We start from the raw sequence: 26,155 nt of genomic DNA, 5'->3' as shown, positions 1-26,155 counted from the left end.
TCCTGATCATACTTTATATGTTCAAATCCAACTCTTTGGGGGCTTCCCTGGTGGCGCAGTGGTTGAGAATCTGCCTGCCAATGCAGGGGACACGGGTTCGAGCCCTGGTCTGGGAAGATCCCACATGCTACGGAGAAACTAGGCCCGTGAGCCACAATTACTGAGCCTGCGCGTCTGGAGCCTGTGCTCTGCAACAAGAGAGGCCGCGATAATGAAAGGCCCGCGCACCACGATGAAGAGTGGCCCCCACTTGCCGCAACTAGAGAAAGCCCTTGCACAGAAACGAAGACCCAACACAGCCATAAATAAATAAATAAAATTAAAAAAAAAATTAAAAAACAAAAAAATCCAACTCTTCAACAAGTATGTACCTGTTAAAGAATTATATACAAGCCCAATCTTTCAGATGCAACATAGCTTAATAAATAGCATATACTATCAATTAAGGAAGTAAGCTAAAAAAGCATTCAATTCATACCAATAGCATTACAAGAAAAATTTTAAGACAAATGTCTTTAAACTTTTTGAGAATATATTTTCTGTTAAATGCAAGGGAATTAATGTCCAAAGAGTGTGATAAAAGAAATAAATCTATTTTTATGCATAACATCAGTCACTCGGTTTTTAAGATTAATAATTTTTACTTCCAATATACTGCAAATCAAACTCAGTAGGGACAACCACCCTGGCATAATAACACTAATCCATTGATTCAAATGCTTATAAATAAGCTTGGAAGGGTGTGGATAAAACTCATATGAGTTACTCATAGATCTGAAAGCTCCATCCCATTCCACCCATTTCAAATTAGTTACCATCATGCTATACCATAGGTCCACTTTGATCAATTTCAAATTAAACACATTTCACAATTCACGTCACCAGCTTATCCTTGAAGCACAGTATACTCCTAAGTTCTGGGGCTAAGATATAAAAACATGAATGTCTGAGAAATGAGGAACTAAGCTCCCTCTTAAAGAGAATCTCCTTATGTTTAAAGAAGCCACTGTCAGACTTAAAGAAAATTGTGATTTGAGCAGACATTAAATATAGCCTTTGATGACATTATTTATGAGCAATGCTTAAATAAAAAAAGAAAAGTACAGGTAAGTTTATCTGTTGGTGCTCTTTACTATCACTTTGTATATGTCAGTATAAAAATATTAAAATAAAAACTTGACTTCAGATGAATTCTTAATCTCAATAATTCCTGATACCTCATGCTGGGAATGTCTACCCTCTAGTCTGTTCTCTGGTATGTAAATGGATGACAGACTTATGTGTCCTTTCTAACCCTGAGAAACCTCCTGATGATAGCCTATGACTTCGACCAAATATATAGGTTAAACTACTAGAAAGTCATTCATTATGGCCATTAACCATTATGAGAAGTAGGCTAGAAATAGCAATTTCGTAAGAGGCTTAAGATATCATTGAAGTAGATTTTACATTAACACTGGCTCTCATTCCTATTTTCATTCATAAAAAATATGTATTTATAATGAATGTTTAAAATGTGCTGAACGCTCATCACTTATTAACCTGCAATAATATTTTTAGATTGTGACTCCAAATTTCTCGATCTTAAATCTTTTCTTTTTTTTAAATAAGTAATTAATTAATTAATTTATTTTTGGCTGTCTTGGGTCTTCATTGCTGCATGGGCTTTCTCTAGTTGCGGCGAACGAGGGCTACTCCTCGTTGTGGTGCACGGGCTTCTCATTGCTTTGGCTTTTCTTTGTTGCAGAGCATGGGTTCTAGGCACATGGGCTTCAGTAGTGGCATGCAGGCATGTCGACTCTAGAGCACAGGCTCAATAGTTGTGGAGCATGGACTTAGTTGCTCTGCGGCATGTGGGATCTTCCGCACTGTGGTAGCTTCTCTTGTTGCAGAGCACAGATTCTAGGCATGCGGTCTTCAGTAGTTATGGCATGCAGGCTCTAGAGTGCAGGCTCAGTAGTTGTGGTGCATGGGCTTAGTTGTTCCACGGCATGTGGGATCTTCCCGGACCAGGGCTTGAACCCGTGTTCCCTGCATTGTCAGGTGGATGCTTAACCACTGCGCCACCAGGGAAGCCCCTTAAATCTTTTCAAAACTAAAAACAATATGCTGACCCCAAAGGAATGTCATACAAAATAAAATAAACTAGTACTAAAGTTTTAATGAAGAGAGGTTATTAGTTAATTATCCACCATATATATGGCTACTACCTACTGAGATACATAATTTAAACCATTTAATCTTTGCTGCAATTCTACATAGTAAATATTAGAGTAATTATTATCCTTTGTCTTTTTTAGCTAAAAATTTGAGTATAACAATTAAATTGCTACACAACTTAAAATATGGATTCAAACCAAATGCTATTTGATTCCAAAGTTAGTGTTCATTCCAGATACTCTGTGAACTGAACTAGGTTAGATTTCTATTGAACGGTGTTTGCATAGTTCGAGGTTTTACATACTGAGAAAAACATATAAATCTGACAGAATTCCAGAGAGAGTACTGAAGTAAGAAATAGGAAAATATGTAAAATCAAAATTAGGTTTCCATATTTTTGCCAGTCCTTTAAAAACATTTTTGCAGACCAGTGAGAATTTTCCTACTGTTTCTAACCACAGAAAATGTTCTGGTATGTTATGTTAGAGAAACTTGTTACCTACTCATGGAAGGTTACTAGAAAGCTGTAACCTTGAAATTTTTAGATAAATGATTATTTCTCCAGAAATACTACACAAACCATCAATCAATAAAGGAAAACTTGTGGAAAGTAAAATCTAGAAAAATTTATGTTTTCAATGTTTAGCCAAAAATTTTGTTCCATTGCTCATAATAAAAGAAAAAGTTGAGAGAAAAAAAAATAGAAATATTGGGAAACGTTTTTTTTTACAGAAGAGTAAAATATCATTCATGAATATCAGGATCTTCATGAAGCCAGCATGAAAACTTGGGTTCCTGTCTCAGAAACATGGTGGCCAAGTCATGGTGCCTCTCTGAGCCTAATTTTCATCAACTATAAAGTGCAGGTAGACGTTCCCTCTCTTCCAGTATTTCCTGGAAGCAAATATCATAGTTTCTTATAAGCCCTTTATAAACTCCACCATGTTTGTTTTCAGTACAAAATGGTATAGTGTTCTTAGGAAGGTTGTCAAGTTCTACAAACACTGTGCAGTGTTACCTTTCAGAACACTTGAAATTGTCATACTCTTTGTTAAAACATGTTTTAAAGAAGATTCCTGATATGGTAGATGTTATGGGCTGAATATTTGTGTTCCCTCCAAATTCATATGTTGAGACTCTAACCTCCAATGTGATGGTATTTGGAGATAGGACATTTGGGAGACAATTAAGGTTAGATAAAGTCTTGAGGGTCATGGGACCCTTGTGATTGGATTAGTGCCCTTAGAAGAAGAGACACCAGAGAGCTTGCTTGTCCATATAGGACACAGAGAAAAGGTGGCTATCTGTGAGCCAGGAAGATAGCCATCATCAAAAACTGACTTTGCTGGCACCCTGATCTCAGATATCCAGACTTCAGAAGTGTGAGAAAATAAATTTTTTAAGTCACCAATCTATGGTATTTTCTTATGGCAGCCCTAGCAGACTAAGACAGTAGAATATGTTATAATGACGATTTATTTCAATTTTGTAGTTTAAGAACAAAAATAATACTAGGACTGGATTGGGTTATTATGTCTAGATACTACAGACTTTTAGCGTTCTTACAAATGAAAAATTTATATTGTGAATTTTAAACCCAGAACTGTAAGTCAGAACTAACTAATAGTTAAAAGGAAAATAAATGACTCCATGGATTATTTATTTACTGTTGCAAGTTCAACAGTAAAGTTCTGAAGAGTGGAAAAATGTTCCATCTTCAGCCAAAATCATTCAAGCAGAACTCGATCAAAGATAATATGCAGAATTCTGCCTTCAGTGAGATCACAGGACTAGAAGGCTTCCGATGGACACAAGCCAGTTCTGAGCACTGTAGCTGACGGGAATTATCTCAGCAGTTCAATTGTTGTTCTTTCCAACTCTTCTTCCATATTAATGTCTACATAAGTTCCCAGAGTTGCCCAAATATCATTAATGTGGAGAAATGCTGTTCCTTTTTGAAGCAGAATGGACTAAAAATCCCACAAAGAAACTAGGAGAAACTTTAAGTGACTCAAGGTGAATTTTCTATTTTAACCAGGATAATCAGAGTGGACTGAATTCCAGGCAATGTTTTGCTGATGATGTATACTGGGGAGCAGAAATAAGTAGACAGATCATAGCTAATAGTTTGAAAGGAGATTATATAGATGACCTAATCTACTTCAATAGCTCTTTCTTCCATGATATACTTAAGTTATTCTTACAGTACATCATGGAAGCCCTGCTACTTTCAGGTATGGGCTGAAAAATCACTAATTCACATGGTTTACAATCTCTATTTTATACGAATAGACCATACTGACTTCAAATAAAACTTTATAAAAAAGCAAAATTACATTATCTATGTTTGCATATTAATAAGATTTTAGTTTGTCAAATTTTATTTAGAAAATAAATGAGTATCTTGAGTCTATGTAACTTTATATCATTCTTTTTTAAATTTCTATTTCATTCTTTAATAATTTTAAAGTGTATCTCTGCTATGTTTCATAAATTGTTTATCAGACCATTTTAAGAGATATTTCATTGTTTCTATTAATTTATAAACTGAATAACAAATATTTTATCAGTGCTAAAGCATATGAAAATAACATTTTGAAAAATACATTATTGCCCTGGATTTCTGATGAGGATATTGAGACATTTTAAGTTTACCATCTAGAATTAACATGTTTAATGAACTCAAAAGAAAACATTTATTTAATTATTGCATAATCAAAATGGACTTTCTATTCAAAGAGGAAACCTGAACAAGTGATTCATAATCCCATTTTAAATTTTCCCTAGAAAATGTTTCACATGTGGTTTCAGAAATAAAAGTCTCATTTCTTTCTACCATGCTTCCCGCATAAAATTCTAGATGATTTTAACCATAAATTACAGGTAAATGAATAAAAACAAGTTTTTATTTCTACAGAAGAAGAATGGATTTTTTAAATTAATTTTTATTGGAGTATAGTTGCTTTACAATGTGGTGTTAGTTTCTGCTGTACAGCAAAGTGAATCAGCTATATGTATACATATATCCCCTCTTTTTTGGATTTCCTTCCCATTTAGGTAACTGCAGAGCACTGAGTAGAGTTCCCTGTGCTATACAGTAGGTTCTCATTGTTATCTCTCTTGTACATAGTACTGTATATATGTCATTTCCAATCCCCCAATTTATTCCACTCTCCCTTCCCCACCCCTCCCTGTATTCATATGTCCATTCTCTACATCTGTGTTTCTATTTCTGCTTTGCAAATAAGTTCATCTGTATCATTTTTCTAGATTCCACACATAAACGATATTACACGATATTTGTTTTTCTCTTTCTGACTTACTTCACTTTGTATGACAGTCTCTAGGTCCATCCACCTCTCTGTAAATTGCAGAATTTCATTCCTTTTTACGCCTGAGTAATATTCCATTGTATATATGTACCACATCTTTATAAGAAGAATGGATTTTTAAATTCCTATTGATCCTTTACTTCCTATGTTAAATTCTATCATCAAATTTAGTTCCTGTAATAATTTGTACATTTTAACTCACATTTAGTACCATCTTGCTTTCAAAACCACAGCATAATTTCCCTCTAAATGCTCTTTTTACTTAAAAAAATTTAGTACATTATCCCATTTTAGAACACATTTATTTTGAAGTAATCATAGATTCACCATAAGTAGCAAAGAAATATGCATGGAAATCCTGTACATTCTTCACATAGCCTGTCCCAATGATAAGAGCTTGCATGATTAAAGTACAACACCAAAACCAGGAAGATCTATTCTTCTCGCTGAGCTAAATGAATTAGTAAATTTTCTCTAAACCTTTTAAATTTTACATAAATACATCTTTACCTATGTAGGTATATAAGTGTGTGTGTGTCTGCATGTGTGCATGTGTGAATGTATGTATAAATAACTGTATGTTAAATATGTGAAAATTAGCTGTCTCTTCCCTTTCTCTTTCACATAATTTAAATATTCACTTATTAGCTATACTGTTTAAAAGACCATTCTTATCTAAATATCTTTATCATACTATATTTATAATCATTCTTTGCTTCCTGGTCTTATTTCTTCTAAAGGTACGTTTCTCAATAATCATTAACTGGATAATACGCGTTCTTCACCCAGAGTTAATATAATGTAATGAATTTAATACTGTCTCAGGTGTCTAAAAATGCCCTCAGAAATACTGCACTGGGAGAACAAGTTAGAGTTTTGTTTGCTCTTGAAGAATCTGAAGCAAGTGCCTCATATAAAGTTTTCAGGAAATCAATAGTATTTAATAAATATTATATAGCTTTCTCTTGGAATTTGACTTAGAGCTTAATGTTTCATTGTCATTTCCAGTATTAGTTACCAATATCCTTACATGACAGTATTTATAAGGTAATTTTTTACATCATTAATTTCACAATTCTCATGACAACAGTATGGCTAAATTTAACAATCCAGCTTTTGTGGAATAAATTACCTATCATATTGATGGAAAATTAATGACAAAACAAAGATTCTGTTTGTTTTCCCCCTTCTATTTATCTGCTTAAGTAATCTTAGATTTGAAATCCAATTTGCTGTACTTTATATTTGCATCCCCTTATTTAGACATGAGTAGGGAGGCACAGATTTCATTTTAGGCTTTGACTTTCTTCAAAACTGGCTGTTTATTAGCATCATTAGTCTGACAGCAAGTGGGAAGAGTCTAGGCATCTTTAGTTTTGTGTCTGGAAGGAATCTTAGAGAAAAACAATCACATTGGACTGTGGGCAATATTTTCTGTTTTCAAGATGTGAACCAAGACAAGAGGCAGCAAAATATGGGGCAAAACTTTGTATCCATTCAAGCTTTATATATCTCTAACTTGCTGAGGTCTTTAGGAATGATAGAAGACATTTACAGGCAATCTGAAACTGGATAAATATTGAAAATTATACCATTGGTCAGTCTCTTTGATAGGACCCACGGCAATATTACCAGATTGGTGATGGTAAATAAAAAGGAAGAATAACAGAATGATAGGATTAGGAGATTTTCATGCACATTTAATGTTTCCAATATCCCTTGGAAACATTATTACCCTTACTTTAAAAATACAAAAAAGTAAAGTTCAGGAAAGTTAAGTAACTTACCTAATGTTGCAAAGGAAGCAGTGATCAAAGTCAGAATATGAATTTAGTTGTGACTTCTCCAAAAGCCGCTAAATTGCTCCTCTCCCTATAACAACTGGAGTCTTCTTTAAGTGTTTGTTTTCAATAAATCCTGAAAAAATATATAAAAAGACATAAATATTATTTTTCAGGTAATGTCAAAACAATCATATGAAGAGAATAATGAGTCTGTTTTCTAGGAATATGACAATTAATAAAAAGGAAAATGTTCAAACAAGTTCAAGTAACTGAATTATATGTATGGTTACAATTTCCAGAACTCTAGGTGTGCTAGGTATTCAGCATCAGCAGATATTTAACCAATCACATATACCTCCTTACATACCTGTCTAACCTCTCACATACCTGTCTCACATACCTGTGTGCATTGCCCAGATAGAACTTTTCTTTCCAGATCATTACTGTCTATTCTATGAGTACTTCAAGAACCTCAACTGAAGTTTTGGAAAATTGAGAGGAGGCTGATATATGTTCTGGACTGTTGACATGGGTTAGAGTTGATGGGTGCCGAGCAAAATTTCAGAGGACATGAGATTATTCTCCTGCTAGTTACTTACCAGGCCACACAGGCAGCATGTTCCCAGTGAGGGGACCAAAATCCTCACCCAACAACTACAAAAATGGCCTCTGTATTACACAAGGAGGATGTCACATGTTCACTTGAACGACAAAGGGTGGGCCACAGGTAGAACCCTGGGTCTGACCAAAATGTGTTCAGCCGTCTCATCATCCTTATATCTATCTGCTCCTTCTACCTCTCCTAAGTGGTCAGGTCTTACCACCAAATGTCTCCCCTCACAGCCCTGGGAACCTTCATCTCGACAGTAGAGGCCAGAGTGAAGTTGCTTCCACCTCCCTCTTTTTGCTTCTCAATCTTGTTATGGCATAATCTGAAAATTCCTCTCCCCTCAGTATCTTCCCTTTTAGTTTGCAAAAGTCTTGCTTGCAAATTCAAAAACACAAATTAAACAAAAACAAACTGAACATAGTTTCCTCATTTTATTTGGCTGTCATGCTCCCAATTTGCCTCTAGACAATGTGAATTTTTCTGTCCACCAGAGGAAGATTTGGGATAGAAAGAAAAACAGGAAAGTACATATTCTAAGATCTTATGTAGCTACATGCATGTATATGTATCCAGGTCAGTGATACAAGTGTGCACACACACATACATAGGCATACATTATAATAAAAATATGCACTAGAATATGAGCTCCAAAGAGAGCAGGGACTGTGCCTACTTTCTCACCTTTCTGTTCTCAACACCTATAAGGGTACATACCATGGGAAAAAAAAGTCTCAAACAATTGTATATCCTGGTTGTATATCCTAGACATTTGGTGTGTATGTCCTGGATATTTTCTGTGGGCACCATGAGATCCACTTGCCGCTGTTCACCACTATTCTCTGTGCCATATGGAGCTAATTCCAGGGACTTCATCAAATGGCTCTCTTGCCCTCTGGCTTCCAATTTGGTTCAATCACTGGGTGTCATTTGCTAGAGATGGGAAGACAGAAAAAAATTTATTCCCACATCCTCCCTCCCTGAAGGTTCATCAGAGTTTGGCCATGTCTCTCTATCAAAGGCCACAACTTCTGTCAGGGGAGGCAATGCATCTCTCAGAGCTATAACTCTTCTTTATCAGTCTCAGTGACTGTTCTCTTCAGTTTTATCTGAAGCCTAAGGGCGGCCAAAGCTCTAGATAATTGAGGTCAACCCTTGATATTTCCCATTAATCCTAGCCACATCTTCATAAATAATTCCTTTATTAAACTCCACTCATTTAAAAAATTTGATTATGACACGTCTCCCATTAGGACCCTAAGTGATACAAGTTACCTCTTTCATTTTTCCATAGCTTCTGAAGTCAGACTTCTATTTTATTCTCCACTCTCATCTGAATAAACCATGATAATATTATAAAAACCCTAGTTCATCCAAAAGCAAGAATTCTTGCTGAGATTCTCCATTTGTCAACATTTTTACCCTTCCCGCTCTAAGGAGCCCCCTTTCAAAGCGAAGATTGTGTCAGATGAAGGGCCACAGAAGGCTGTAGATAAAGGAAGAGATTGTAAAACACGACACACACAAATATCAGTACTTTTTCAAAGAGGAATCATACCACCTCACAGAACCAAAGTAGGTGAACAGCAAGTAACACAAAATTTCCCTGAACTACTGTGCTGGGGAGCCATGTAAATGTGCATTCATTCCTTTTACTTTTGCGGTTTCCTTTTCACTTGCTTTTTCTACTAGCAATAAAAAACAGAAATCAGTGAAATGAATCAGAAGTCTCATTTTAAAACTCTTTTCTTCCTAAATCCTAAAAGACAGACTTCTCTTTTCCTGATAAAGAATTTCTCCAAAGAGTTTTCAGAAATCACCTTCAGTCTCAACAGCTCTCTTTTTACTCCAATTGCTGTTATGTTGTCCTCCTCTGATTCTTCAAATTGGTGTGTTTTCAGATTCTTATAATGGCACATTATTTCACAATCTTCTTCCTCTACTCCTTTTAACTGGTAAGAGTCCCCACAGTCCTCCACAGATTTCAACTAAGCACCTAATAGTCATGCTGTTCAAGTGTGCAAACCTCACTGGAGGAGTGAAGTAATTGGAAGTGTGATGCAAGGCATTGTACACACAGTAAAATTATCTTCCCCAGCCCTCAGAGAGGATGGAACACAGCTCTGAAGTAAGTGACTGAAAGGTTATTTCCTTCTTGGAAGGCAGAGATCTCACGAATTAAGTTATTGCTGAGGGATTACTTCATAAAGAAGTCAGAGACATCTATTATTAGCCATTATCTCTATTCTAACACAGTCATATCTCCAAAATTATTTCTAATGTAAACTCCATGGAAAGAGTATAACCTCTTAGAAACAAAAGTATATTGAAAACATAAATTGAAGAATAAAAGAGAAAATATATCCAACTCAGTTTTGGTAATTCAGTTACTAATTTAGGTCAAATGCAAACTTGCAATGTGCTTTATCCTAGTGCTCAACTACTGCTTTCATTTTTATAATTTTGGATCAGTTTTCATTCAGAAATGACCCAAGTTACTCTATACAGGTGAGATGGATGTTTTAGTCACTTTGAAATTTAAGGATTTAGAGGAAAGTTGAAAGTCACTTGTATGTTGATTTTTTTAATTAATATATTGTTATATTAGGTTAATTACTACAATTACTTATTCACAGCAAGACGAGAGCAAAATTGTTTAATTCTGCCAAAGTTGATAAAACAGACTAAAAACTAAATGAAGTAATACGAATTTATCTCTTATGAAAATTTACACTTGATCTTAGAATTCATATCAATTTAATTTAATCATGGATAGTTTTTTGGTCTTAACCCTTAGCTTTGGTTCATCAGAAGACGTTAAGAAATTTGTTAATGGTCAAATCGAATTTTAAAATTAATAGAAATAGCTTTCAAAGTAAATTGTCTTTTAACTATTATAGCAGAAAAATATGAGGATCAATGTTAAGAGAGATTGATAAATATATATCTATCATTATATATCAGGCATTGTTCTAAATGCTTAAATATTATTTTAATAAATTCTCAAAATTACTCTAGGATGTAAGTCATCATTATCTCCATTTTACAAATAGAGGGAATAAGTCTTAGAAGGTTAAATAATGCCTATATGGCAGATTTACCATTCATAAAAGAGATTCATTCCTGCCCAAGACCATGTTTCTATCCAATATGCTAAATTTTAAATATGAAGAAAACTATTTTTGTTACATAATTTGTAGGAGTTCTTTCCAAAGTCCCAAGAAAATCACTGCTCTAGTTTTTTTAAAATTCAGTTATCTCAGCAAACACTATCCTCTTCTATATTACATTAGTACAAGTTCACCAACTGATACACATGAGGACAAGAGTTTTAAGATAAAAATGTATTTTTTAGTGTAGGTAACTCAGTTATTCAATGACCAAGTGCACAATGTTTTAAATCCTAAAAGAACCATTTAAACATCACTAGAGCTCTTATTTACAAGTGCTATTTTTTAAATACAAGCTTTAATTACTTTGAGTGTTTGAACTCTTAAACTTGAGGGCATTCAACGTATTTACATTTCTAAGACCAATAAGCATAAATTACAAGACAAAGTTAGAATCACAGGTCTTGTCTCTTGGCCATTACAAATGAGAGCAGATGTATACAAACACCTGTTCAAATTCTCTTGAAATTCATTTTGGCCTCAGTTCCATTTTCTCTAAAAATTCTCTCCAGGGCCTGCATTTGTTTGAGGCCAATAACTGGTCATATTATTTTCCTGTATTCTAGGATAGTCATTCTATTTGATGTTCTTCTAGAACTAATTTTAATAAACATAAAGTTAATTCTGATTAAGATTTCTTTCTGTAAGTATTGTAGTTTACATGGAAATAAAAACTATTGATGAATATTAGTAAATATTAACATCTTTAACAATGATTCAGTAAACTAAATTAGAAGAAAAGTGACAGATTGGGGGTATTTGTAATACTTACCCAAAATGATGGCAAAATACAAAATTTATGAAGAACATCTAGAAATTAATATAGAAATACTAGAGAGCTTAAGAAAAATATGCAAAAGATAAAAACTAACCAACTCATGGTAGAAGAAATACAAATGACCAATAAATGTATTAAAAAATCAAGAATACAATACTAAAATGACAATGAAATATTTTTAACATTCATGTTTCAAAAATGAATACATCGATAATATCTAATATATATGAGGTTTGGGGGAAATATCCTTTCTAACTTCCAAACTGTCAAAATAAAGAGACTGATAATGTCCAATAATGGTGAATTTTGCAGAAATCGTTAGTCGCATATCTTGTGATATTGTGATGGAAATGTGACATCTTTGGAGAGCATTTAGTAAGTATAAACTAAATGCAAAAAAATTAGTTTTTCTTAAAATTTAAAAATAGGTAAAAATTGTAATTGATATCTAATTTACATAGCATAGAGAAATCCTAGCACTTATGCACAATGAAAAACATAAGAAAATTTATTATAATGTCATTATTTTATGAGCAAATTATATCAATAATCAAAATGTTAAGCAAATACTAAGAAGTGGTTATAACAAATGAAATCAATCTAAATAGACAGATATAGAATGATCTCCAAGATATATTTTAAGCGTTAAAGCAAATAATCAGAACTGTATGTAAAATATAGGGACTTCCCTGGCGGTCCAGTGGTTAAGACTTTGCCTTCCAATGCAGGGGGTGTGGGTTTGATCCCTGGTCAGGGAGCTAAGATCCCACATGCCTCGGGGCCAAAAAACCAAAATATAAAACAGAAGCAATATTGTAACAAATTCAATAAAGATTTAAAAAATGGCCCTCATCAAAAAAAAAATAAAATAAAAAGAACTATATGTAAAATATAATACTATATCTATATATAGATATAGGTGTAACTGTATATAGTATATATCCATATCTACATTTATGTTTGTAAATATGTGAAATAAAATTCATATTTTATGGTAAGACAAGATAAATTTAAACAAAAAAATTTCCTCTGTCCTTTGGCCTCTTCTCTCCCCCCACTGTGCGTGGTGTATCTGCCTTATGCATCGGCAGGAATACCTGCTCAACCACAAAAAGCAACATTCGCCTAGCATCAACAAGGCAATTCCTTAAAAGATAACATTCCTTCTTGATCTTGTAAGGGGTCACATGAACCACCATGATGACACTTAGATCCGGATTATGTAAACTGTCAATAATATGTCATTTGATGTACAGCCATCTGTGTCAAAATAATTATGTAACTGTGCTTTGACTTCTAACATGTGGAACAGTTCTCAGAGCTTTCTGAGAAGCTCTTCCTGGGTTATAATCCTCAAATTTGGCTGGAATAAAATTTTCCATTTCTTTCTTAGATCAACTGATTAATTTTTCTTTGACAGATATATAGATCTATACTATTTATAGATCTAAATTTATAGATATTGATATCATATGTAAAATATATATCAACATATTCATATATATATAGATATATAGATACATACAGCATATTGATTACAGTGGATATCTATAGGTGAGCTTTCTTGAGATTTTAACAAAATAATTTATTCATATATCCCTTATATAATAAATATTTAAATGAACAAGACAAAGAAAGATTTTGCTTGTTATTAAATTAATGATCCTATTATTTTTTCTTTTCTCTAAGTACAAGGGTTTTAGAATGACATACAAAAAAATTCTCATAATGAAACTAATTCTAAATTGTTTTAAGAAAGAGGAAATCTATTTAGATTGATTTTTTCAATTTCTTCAAATATTATTACTATTTTTCTAAAATAATACATAATTTCTAGTCACGGGCATTTGTGAAAAACTGGAGTTAGGAAATCAGAGGATGCAGGATGCTTGCATTTGACAGTCTTTAGTCCTCTTCTCAGCTGTGCCTGAAGTCAGTGATACAAAGTTTCACCACCCTCAGCTCAGCAAGGTTATTTCAAGAACACATCAAAGAAGTTACATTTTGCCTTAAGTTTAACACACCCATCTCCTTCTTTATTTTTTAATTTATTTTTTATTTTTTTGGAGCTGAAATCCTTTTAAGGCAATGGATTTCAAACCTGTTTTGACAAATGGAATCATCTGGTAAATTTCTTTATAATGCAGCTATCTGGAAAACCTGACTTAGAAAGCCTGTGGTGGTTTCAGCAATCAATCAATCAGTCAGCCAGCCTGCCTGCGTGCGTGCGTGCGTGTGTGTGTGTGTGTGTGTGTACACAGACACACGCACACACTTAAGAGGTCCCCAGGGTAATTTTGATTGATGTGTCAGATTTTAAAATCATTCACGTTTTCTAGAAACATTGAATGTAATGTGCAGACCCATCTTGTGCTATTTTTCTTTAGGGTTTAAATATATACCTGCTTGAGAGGACAGTGAATGTGTTTTTGAAATTACATATTGAGACCTGTATTTTAGTGGTTATTTTTGGTTGAATTGTATGCCCAAAAAAAGATGTGTTGAAATCCTGACACATCCCTTCCCCCTAGCCAGGTACTTATGAATATGACCTTATTTGGAAATAGGATCTTTGCAGATATAATCAAGTTACAATGAGTTAACTAGAGTGGGCCCAGAGAAACACCAACACACAGAGAGAAGACAACCATGTGAAGACAGAAGCCGAGATTAGAGTTAATGCTACTGCAAACCAAGGAATGCCTGGGGTCATCAAAAGCTGGAAGAGACAAGGAAGGATCCTCCCCTAGAGGCTTTGAAGGTATCATGGACCCAGAGATACCATATAGATCCTCATTTTCAAAAGATGCTATGGGTGTTACTTCTACCTTTTCCACCTCTTTCTTCTTACCCTTAAACTCTTTAAATTCTTTATCATGTCTGAATTGAAGGGAGTTTACAATCAATTTTATGTGAACTTGAGGTTTTTCCATTTTGTGAAATTTGGACCATTTAACAAGTATGAAATTTCTCTAACCTTCCATTTTCTTATATATTCTCATATGTGTATTTCAGAGTGTTTTGGACAATTAGGAACAATGTATAAAAATGCTTGGCATTGTATCTGGAAAATAGAAAGCCCATAATATAAAGTAACTATTTCTAACACTCTCCAGTCTAGAACTTGTTCTTTTCTGATACTTTCTATTTTCTGCTATTTTCATATGCCCAAACAATTATTCCATTTGAATAACCCTCACATTAGTGTCATTCAAGTATTTTGACCATGGCTCACACTTAGAAGATATTTTACAATGTAACTGAGTTGAAAATTGGCTTCAGCCTTAACATTTGGCCAAAAACTATTTCTTGGCTTTGGCTTCAGCTTTCAGAAGGCCAAATAAAGATGAATACTTCATTCAGTGTAATTTTTGGCAAATGTGAGTTTTAGCTTGTGTGTGATTATCATTATGCGAGTTCATGCACACACAATCTATCTATCCATACACAAATGTATACGTAAATGTATAAATTATTATATAATTACATATTATGTAATTATATTTATAATTACATAAATATATGTAATTACATTACATGTAGAGTAATTACACATGTAATGTAAATGTATCAATGTAATTATGTAATTGAATAATTGCATACACATTTATAACAATACAACAATTATAAAAGTAATACACAAAGACAGGTCGTGTGGGCTCCCTTATCTTCACTCAGCTAACTCACAATCCACCTATATAAAGCTTTATCTAGTCTCTCAACATTTCCTTAGAGAAAACTGAGTTCTGTACTGTCTTGTGAGCTCATCTTTTCCCTAGTATAGCAAATTCTTTCTTCTTTATGTTATCATACTATCTCTCTCCCTCTGTTAACAATTACATAATTATCTATGGTTGCATAACAAACCACCTCCAGCTTAGTGGCCTAAAATGACAGTGCAGAATTTCTCATCTTTCTGTAGGTTAGCTGGGTGGTTCCTCTGCTGTAACCCAGGCCCAGCCATGTGACTCTACTTAGCAGGAGTCTTAGTTTGGCTAGAAGGTTCAAGATGGCCTCACTCATATGTCTGCCAGTTTGTACTGGCTGACTGCCAGGAAGTCTCAGTTCTCCTCCATGTGTCCTCTCATCCTCCAGTAAGCTAGCCTGGTTTCCTAACATCATGTCTTCAGAGGGGCATCCAAGAGGGTAAAAATGGAAACTTCAAGGCCTCATTAGGCATGAGCTCTAGAACTAATAGTGCCACTTCTGCCATCTTGTGTTGTTTAGAGCAAATCACAAGACTATCCTAGATTCAAGGCAGGAGGAGAAATAATGCCATGATTTGATGATACGACGAGCAAACAAAATACAGCTGAACTAACACAAATCATTACCTTTAACTGCCAGAGTGTCTTTGCTATAGACCAAGAAAGGCTACTTTTCAAGGCAAATTCTAGGAAGGTGTTAGAGTTCAACATCAAAAGGCTAAATGAACTTGAATTAATAATTCTCTAAATACCTACTGTGTCTACAAATACCAAGCAAAATGCTGAGAGTCTGGGAATACACAGATAATTAAGATGTTTCTTAGTTGTAACTGCAATTACAGCAAATTCAACGTAAATAAATGTGCTAAATACAATGAAGTAATATATAAGAGGTTGAAATAAGGGAAAGTGTTTTAAATTTTTTGATGTAAGGAAGCAGTTAATTTTAATAAATTTAGCACACTGAAACAAAACTTTCTTTTTAGGAACTTTTGTGCATTAAAATAATGCCCCTCCATGAGGCAAAATATATTGCATTATAAAGCAATAACATTTCCTCAAGTGTCAAGTATAAACCTTTAAAATGCATCATATGCACTTTGCTATTATGAAAAGAAAAAATTGTAAATGACTGAACTGATTTTTAAAAATATAATGTAAAAAATACCTATTTATCATATATGATAGTTTTGTCATATTAAACACTTTGATATCTCAAAATTTAAAGAGAAAAATCTAATTATCACAAAATTTCTCTATGATTTTTTTATCTAGAGTCTCTCTTCAAACTATAATCAATATCTGAATACCAGGAACCTAAATGAGCAAATATTTAGATTTCAATACAAGTAGTATAAGCCAATACATGGAGAGACGTTAATAAATATTCATGCAATTGTAAATGTTTTGCTGTTTATCTGCTAGCCTGAATCAAATATACATGTATTCATCAAGCTTTAGTTCAATAATATTTATTGAGTGACAATTAATTCATATTATTAAAGCAATCTAAAAATTCTGACATGCAAAACATGATTTTGAAAAATTATAAATTATATAATGTTTGTAAATCAGCTTATAAAAATTAAATGTTCTATATCCATAAATTTATTTATTTAATGGCTAGAAAAGCCACTTCTATAGTGGGTTATTATTTTTTCTACATATCTTTAGACTCAGCTTTGGTTTTTAGATAGTTTCTAGCCTGACGTTTAGCTTACTATTTCACTTGAAAATGAAATCCACTATAAGTTGTTTCTCTACTTTTTATGATAGCTAAAAAAAATTATATACTTAAAAAAAAACAAATTAAAAAAACCTACTAATTTTCTGACCATACTCAAGAGGAAATACTATTTTACTAGAATTTTTCTTGCATAATGAAATACTTTTCAAGTTATGCAAAGTAATATCTTATCTGCATAATGAGGAAAAATATAGAGCACAAGAAGTTATTGCAAATTTTACACTATTTTTGTTTCCAAATAATATCTTTAATGCCTTCTTTCATACTTCAGTGAGGATTTCACATATCTATTTAGTGTAGTGTCCATGGGAGTCAAATCAAATAAATTATTATTCAAAGGTGCAATTCAAGTGAGAAATTAGGAACTCTAGGAATTCAGAAAACCTGATGGAATATAATCCTTGGCATCTCCTAAGTATTATTCAAATTAGACATGTGCTGTGGGAAGCAGATGTTAAGCCAGAGTTAGAAGTTCAGAAGGTTTATTGGGAAGAAGCCTTATAGAAGGTAAGGGAGGAAGCAGTATTGGGCAAGAGGGGCTGTCCCACTGAGATGTTGCCCTGAGAACACTGCTGCCTGCCCAGGAAGGTATTACAGAGCAAAGACTGCACATTAGAGGGACTCCCTGTAGGGCACAAAAGCCAAGGCCCTTGAACCACCTCCTTGCATATTATTAAATGGGGGCCATCCCATGAGTAAGGAACCTCAGGTCAAAAGTTGGGACACACTGTGACAAAACGCACTGGGGGCTGACCACTAACCTTGCTCATTGCAGCTAGGCAGCCAGTCAGTGTCTGATACGTAGATGTGTCTTCTTTTCTAGTCCCTCTTTCCCTTGACACTCATTAATCAAGACTCCTCCATTTAAGCTTTCCTTTCTTTTTGTTAAAGATATTATTTGGGCTCCTCTGTAGCCCAACTGTAAATTTGATGTCTCTCTACTTTAGTTCTGGTCCTCATTCGGTCTAGGTCTAGGTGAAATAATTTATTCATTTGTTCAGGTATTATTTATATCCTAAGGATTTCTCTCCTAGCACCACTGCTTGAATTTGAGACTCCTCTATGTAGCTCACAATGTGACCAATGGGTCAGGCTTAAAAACAACTAAGGGAACTCCCGGACCTACTCTCCAAGTCTGCTCCTACCCGGGTCTTGTAAATCACTGTTCCAGTCAGAAACATGAGGCTTAAGAACTGCCTCTTCCTCACCTAACCCCCGCAAACGTTTAGTTCATTAAAAGGCCTTTGGTTCTGTCTCAAATCATCTATTCACTTCTCTTCTCTTCCACTGACAGGACTTTGGTTCAAGAAAACATGATGTCTCCCCTAAATTGCAAATAGACTGTACTGTTTGGTTTCCCTGATATCAAGCTTATCTTCTCATCTATTCTCCACAAAGTGTACGGAATGATCTTTCTTAAACTGCAAGTTAAATAATTCCATTCTCTTGTTTAATACCCTCTAACTGTTTTCACTTCTACTTAGAGAAAACAAATCAGTTAGCATTACCTGAGAGTCCCCGCTTGATTTGGAACAGCCTGTCTCTAATCTCATCTCCTGCTTTTCTCCTACCTCAGTGTGGACCAGTTACATTGGCCTTCTTTCAGTTTTCTGCATAAGTCACCTCAGGATTTCTACCCAGAATAGAGAATCAGCAGACCTTTGTACACCCACCACTGACATGTTAGCTATGTGAAAGTGAGCCGATCTCTTACTCTAACTTTGAACCTTGCTTTTCTCATCTGTAAAACACTGTCTTCACAGAAGAGTTGTATGATCTTAGAGAAATACTATAGAAAAATATACTCTATAAATTTTAATCTCTTTAATAAGAATACATATTAAATTTGACTGTGTTCTGCACCCTTGGAAGCTTTGGTGAAGAGATAATTTTTAATATCTTAGTGGACCTGGAAACAAAAACAACTTTGGATAGAAATGGATAAATTTGTCAATTATGTTAATGATAAAAATGAAGAATTCTAGTTCATAGAAGATTTAAAAGATACCAGGAGAAAAGCCTCTGTAAATGTTCAGACCTAGCAAGGAATAATTTACATAGAGGACTCGACACAGGGCCAAGATGGAATATGTCAGGAAACATATAATATGGAGGAGGTGGTTATCCACTCACAAAATCTTAAAAGTAACCAGAAGAATAGCCTGTTAGCTTGTCTGTGAGACAGTGTGGGATCCCCCTGGTATAAAGGCAATGTCCCTTCAACCTGACGACAGTCCTTTAGCATTTCTTGTAGAACGAACATGCTAGCATTGAATTCTCTTATTTTCCTTCATCCACGAGGTCTTTATCTTGCTGTCATTACTCAAGGATATTTTTGGTGTATATGGAATTCTGGACTGATGCTTCTTTTCTTTCAGAACTTGGAAGAGGTTGTTTCACTATGGGTATTTTCAAAGAGAATTTGCAGTCATTCGAATTGTTGTTTATATATATATATATATATATATATATATATATATATATATATATATATATATTTACTATTTGCAAGATATTTTCCCCTTATCTTTGACTTATAGTATGTATATGATATGTCTGAGAGTGGGTTTTCTTTGATTTTATCCTGTTTGATATTTACTAATTTTCTTGAATCTGTACATTTGTTTTTTGGTGGAGTTGTTAGCTCTTATCTAAAAAAAATTTTTTTTCTGCATCAATATCCTTCTTCTCTGCTTCTGAAACTTCAATGACAAAAGTATTATATATTTGCATATTATCTCAGTGGACACTTAGGCTCTATTTACTTGTTGTCTGCTTTTTTTCTCTGTTCCTCAGCTTGGATGATTTCATGAAGTTTGCTGACTCTTTTCTCTATTATTGCCATTCTGCTATTGAGCCCTTTTAATACAAATTTTACTTCAGATATCGTGCTTTCCAGTTCTAAAACTGCCATTCATTTGGTTCTCTTTTACAGTTTCTATTTTTCTCCTGAAATATATCTTTCCGTTCCTTTCAAGAGCTTTTACTCATATTACAGGGCATGGTTAAAGCTGCTTTAAAGCTTATGTCTGATGATTCCAATATTTGGTTCATCTTGAGTTGGCATTTGTTCATTTGGGAGAGGCCCAAAATGGGCATTTTTAATAAGCACCTCAGTTACTCTGATGCAAGCTATTTATAACATCTGAAGAAAATAGATAATAATAGAGAATACAGTAGGTGACCCTATTTAACTTTTAATGACATTCTTCAGTCTTAGAGAAAAAGAGCTTGATAAAGACATATTCTGTCTCAAAAGAAGAACATGATTATCCTACCTCATAATGTTCATCACCACTTGGAAAAGCACTTGCTATGATCCTTTTGATGTAGTTATATGTTTGAGATTCTGATGTCTTACTTCACTGGATACACTCTCCCTATTCACCCCAGTAATTTGAGATATACGATATTTTTTATATTAAAGAATATCCCTGATTAAAATAATCTAACTGAAGAGAATGCCAAACAAAAGAATGGGAGAATTCTACATAATTAGAAGCATGAAGTCCATTTAAAAGGACATATTTAGATTGCTGAGTGCATAAAGGCCCAATTGTAATCTGATTAATAATTTCTGTGGAAAGAACATTAATAGAATTAATAATGAAGAAAGAAATGCTCACAGAGCCACTAAATTTTTTTTTAAAGGTAAAGATATACATTTTGTTCCTTGGATACAAAAATTCCAGTTAGAGCTGCTCATATCAGTAATTATAATGCTCTCATCAAAGGCCTTAGAGTAATAGGAAAAATGAACAGAAAAATTACACTCTAGTTTTTCCCCTACAATATTATAGAATATAGAAACAAAGTGTCTCATCAATTATCTTTATGTGAAAAAGTTCAAGTGAATTCTCTATTGTCCATCTAGAAACAGCAACTTTTAATCACCTTTGCTTTTTTCAGCTTCAGTTTTTTGAGGTGTAGATATGCACCAGTTTAACAGGAATCTCTGATACATCTCCTCTGCCTGAATAGCTTTTCTCACCAGAAATTTAGTCAGACAACAAATATTTATTATCTACTTTATGTGAACACTGTGTTTAACTCTGAGATGACAGTCATGAAGAAACAAGTCAGAAACTTGGCCTTTTTAAAAAACACCTTAATTCCTTCCACATTCAGTGAGTACACACCACATAGGCACAAGGAACTGTACAATGTATGTGTGTGTATACATATGTTTCACATGTATATATATACACACACACATATGCAGAATTTCAATTTATATTTTACCTGAAAGAATAGACAGAGCTCAACCTTTATTCATACTTAATATACAGATATTATATATGTATATATTTTATAAATATACATACATGCATTTAGTTATACACTCAAAAATTTGAATAAATGATGTGCTATTGGATTCATAGCAGTAGCATATTGAACTTTAGTGAGTTTGCTCCTTTGAAGAAAAAAAGAAAAAATCAAGCTTTTTTATTCTTTAATGTGCTTAGCACAGTATTTAGCAGAGAGTTGCAAAAGCTTGAATTAACTAATTTTTAAAATGATAAATACACAAATATGGAATGTATGTGCCTTCTAAGGTAGTAAATTCCACTTTGAGGAAGTTGCTCAAACAGAAATTTTGAGAGAATATCAAAATGGTAATAGAAAGTAACATATTGGGTCAGGTAACCTATGCAATATTTAAATTAATTTCTATAATAATCCTCTATGAATGTATGTGAATGTATGGTTACTACTTTATTTAGCTTCTTATAAACATTGTATGAATAGAAATGAACAGCTATGCCCCCTATGTGAAAACATATATTTTAACAATATATTATTGTGGTTAATCTATTATCTAGTCATTTGAATATACATATTTTTATTTTAAACAACACGGTTACTGAAATGTATATTAGTATTTGTGAACAAAAGTTGCCATTATACACCTTGTCATTTTATGTAAGGAGGAAAACACCTACTGTGAGCTAGCCAATCCACAAAAGCAGGTGATAAATACCTATGTATTTTCAGATATGACCCACACATTCCAAATACATGTAAGGGCTGCCAAACGAAGCTGAAAATGGGCAGAAGGAAATAAGGGAAGAAGCAAGAAGCATGCAAGGGGCCTGACAGACCAGAATTTAAAAAGCAACTGTCTGTATGAATAACCTTGAAGAAGGGGAGGGTCTCTCCATGAAGTACAAAGGCTAAATCTCTTGTTTAACAGAAGAACATGGAACTGGGAACAATGGCTTTTGGCACAAGTCCTCCTAGTCCTGGTGTCAGAGATGCAAGGGAGGCAAAGCCACACACAAAAATTATACACACTAGAAATTTTTATGGGAAACATGTTTCCCTATGACCACAAAGGAGAAGGAGCTTCCCAGTTAAACAACCTAGAAGGCTAATATGGCCCCATCCTATCCTACACCAGAAGCTCTTGCAAATAGCCACACCAGAAAATCTAACTCTTTTGTTTAGTAGAAATAAAAACAAGCTAGGATGAAGTGAGGGAGTAGCACTGACATATATACACTACTAAATGTAAAATAGATAGCTAGTGGGAAGCAGCTGCATCGCAAGGGGAGATCAACTCAGTGTTTTGTGACCACCTAGAGGGGTGGGATAGGGAGGGTGGGAGGGAGGGAGATGCAAGAGGGAGGAGATATGGGGATATATGTATATGTATAGCTGATTCACTTTGTTATACAACAGAAACTAACACACCATTGTAAAGCAATTATACTCCAATAAAGATGTTAAAAGAAAACCAACTGACAGGGATTTTTTTTTAAATGCAATAAGAAAACATGTAGAAAAAAATGCAGTAAACTTACTCAACAGAGATATTTTCCATATTTTCATACAACAAAATTATGATCAACCTTTCGCTATGAAAAAAGAAAACAAAATTGTAAAGACATAATCACCCTTATTAAAGAAGATCACAAAGCAGAAAATAAAGAATATAGAGTCAAGAAAACAAAAGGATTTGAAAAATGAGCTGGAAAACATAACAAAAGGAATTAAGACTTACAATTTGGGAATTAATGTGTGTCATAGTCTAAGTCCACAAAACAAAACAGATACTGAAAAAAATGTGCAAATATATTACTTGAGAGTAAAATTTCAGGACGGCAAGAAGCTAAAGAAAAAGGGAACGATGCAGAGAAGAAAAGAGAAGCAAAGTTACAGAGGGCTTCGCTGAACTGGCTAAGGCATAGCGGTGAGCATCTCTTACAGCTTTTCTTGAAGTACACTTTCCTAGAGGCCTTATTGGATCTATGCATGCACCATCTGTCCTGAAGACAGGAAAGGAGAAGAATTTATCTGCAGGTTTCTGTATCCTATTTAGTGAAAGTTTACCTGATAGGGCTTCAACTCTCCCAAGATTCTGAATTGTACCAGTTTCCCCAAACCACTGCTGCAGAAGTCAGGGTCCAATAGAGCAAATGTCAGCCTCCGGGTCCTTGCACAGGTCAGTGAAGTCCTTACCTGTCCCCTGTTGCCTGCAGGTCCCTGTCCCCTGGGCCTGCACTGGGATCCCTGGGTGACAAGCACGTCCTGCCGTTTCTCATGCCTCAGCAGTATCAGGGAAGCCCCAGAGTTAAAGGTGGGAGGCATGGGAAGCAGGCATCAGATTACATACCACTGCGTTTTTTTTTCTTTATGTGACTGGGAGGACCAGGAAGCAATCACCAAAGCAAAGCCCATGGTCTTTAGAGCCTGCGGCAGCAACAACAACCTAACTCACGCCTAATAGAAGAGCAGGCTCTTGCTCGGGGTACTGTGGCCAAAAAGCAACGAAGTTCACAGATGCAGTGTGGTGCATAAACTGAGTCCAGTGTGGTGTGACTGACGAGGATGCAGTTAGTAAGCAGTGAAAATGTAGCCATAATGCATCTAGAAATAAATTTGGATGCAAGGGAGAAAGTTTTGGGATAAGTTTGGGATAAGTTTGCTGATAGCTTCACTAACGGTGGAAGACAAGGAATGTCTCTTCCAGCTATCCAATCAAGTCATGAGAATAGAAGCATATTTAATGGTATAAATTGAAACACTAAGAAAGATTATATCATTTCCTAAATTTGAATGGTAGGGGAGAGAGATGGAAGAAAGGGAATAATGATTCATGTCAGTGAAAATGAATGAAATTACCTTGCCTAAAATAAATTTAGTGATATGGCCAAGGTCACAAAATTAGTAAGTAGCAGGATCAGAAAGGGAATTCAGGTCTTCTGATCCTTGGCAGGTGCTGAAATGATGTCCAGATAGCACTATTCCATAATGCTTAAGAAGCAGATGGTAGTCCTCAGAAAACTCCGAGCTGTAAACAACAGGATGCATGAACTTACGCACACCCAACCACAGGGAGAAGTGTGTGAACACACACACACACACACACACACACACACACACACACACCCCTTAAGATAAGCCTATGCTCATTATGAGTACTGCACATCTAGTTTTGTTATTTTTAATAAACTGTAAATTCAGAGAGGGTAAAAATCTTGTCTCCCATTTTTGTTTTGGACTTTTGACAAAACACTGTGTCATGCATTTTAAATCTTAAGGAGGGATTCCTCTATCACAGATATGGTCATATCTTACATAGATGAGAGTATATTGTATTACTTAAGATACCAGAGGAATTTACAAAGTTGTTATTGACCATGTGCCTAATGTCCCTCTTCTTTGGACAAACTCAATCACAAATAGTTATATCTAAATTTCAGAATGCATTTTGGAGCATATCTCTGGAATGTGAAATAGACCTGCTAAAAAAATGCAACTTGATTTTTTAATCTTGCTTTCAAACTTTGAGCAATTTCTTATTTTTGGTTCACATTAGAGTTAAAATTTAAAATTTTAGAGTAATTTTTTTTCTTTTTTCTGCTATTAAAATATATCAAGTCATTTTATTGTTTAACTTGAAATATTCTTCGAATTATTTCAGACTGAAGTATTGAAAAAGGAAACAGTGAACCTGACCAGAGTAATAATCCTACAAATATACAGAAGAGTTAGCGGTTAAACGCCCAGAGAATCAAGTGACAGTATTTACCCGGGCCCCACAAAAAGAAGCCTGACAGACATTCTGCATCAGAAAAGCATCAGCAGGTCGTCAAGCCAAATCGTGACTTGAAGTTCTGTGGCTATTTGCAATACAGGCCTGTTCCAAGGGTCACAGAAGCTAAGCTTAGCTTTTCATTTGATGCCAGGCCATATCAATAAATATAAGAAGAGTGTACTGCACCCGGAAACCTTTGTCAGCGGTGGTGCAATAGAAACTCGTTGCCTAAAGCAGGAGAATGGCTGCTTGGACAGACACCATTTGGTATGTGGCATGGCTAGACCCCAAGGGTGAGAAACAACCAGCCTATTAGGGCTGATTTTGTTTTTTTCCTCCTAAAAGAATCCTAGTACATGTTTGTCTTCTGGCTATGGCTCAGCGATTGTCAACCAGGAAAATAGGTTTGACAGGCTGATGGGTGTACTGAAAAAATAACAACGAAGTGTGATAAAGCAGAGACTAAACTAGTGGCCTGTGGTTCAGATAATGTCATTGCAATGACGGCCTGAAACCAGTATGTTTTTCCAAGACTCAGAGCAGTGAATCCACAACTGACTGCCACTGCCACTTGTCTGATGTCTAGACCAACTTAGGACAGGGAAGGGCCAGAGAGGGTTTCAGATAGACACTGCCAGTAAGAGCTGAGGGAAGGGCATCTCCTATTTGTTGTCATATAGCTGCCAGTTGCCAAAGATCTCAGGGATTAAAGGGCTTTGCAGTAGAGACTATTGATTCTGAGTGTCTTGGTAGGAGATGGTATAGAGAAATGGAGGAGACACCTAATCGTGCACAGAGACATAGCTCTCAAACGGCTGTGCTTCCACAA

This window comes from Balaenoptera acutorostrata, chromosome 4 (assembly GCF_949987535.1).
Source record: "Balaenoptera acutorostrata chromosome 4, mBalAcu1.1, whole genome shotgun sequence".
In the NCBI taxonomy this organism is placed as follows: Eukaryota; Metazoa; Chordata; class Mammalia; order Artiodactyla; family Balaenopteridae; genus Balaenoptera; species Balaenoptera acutorostrata.
This window is presented reverse-complemented; position numbering follows the sequence as displayed.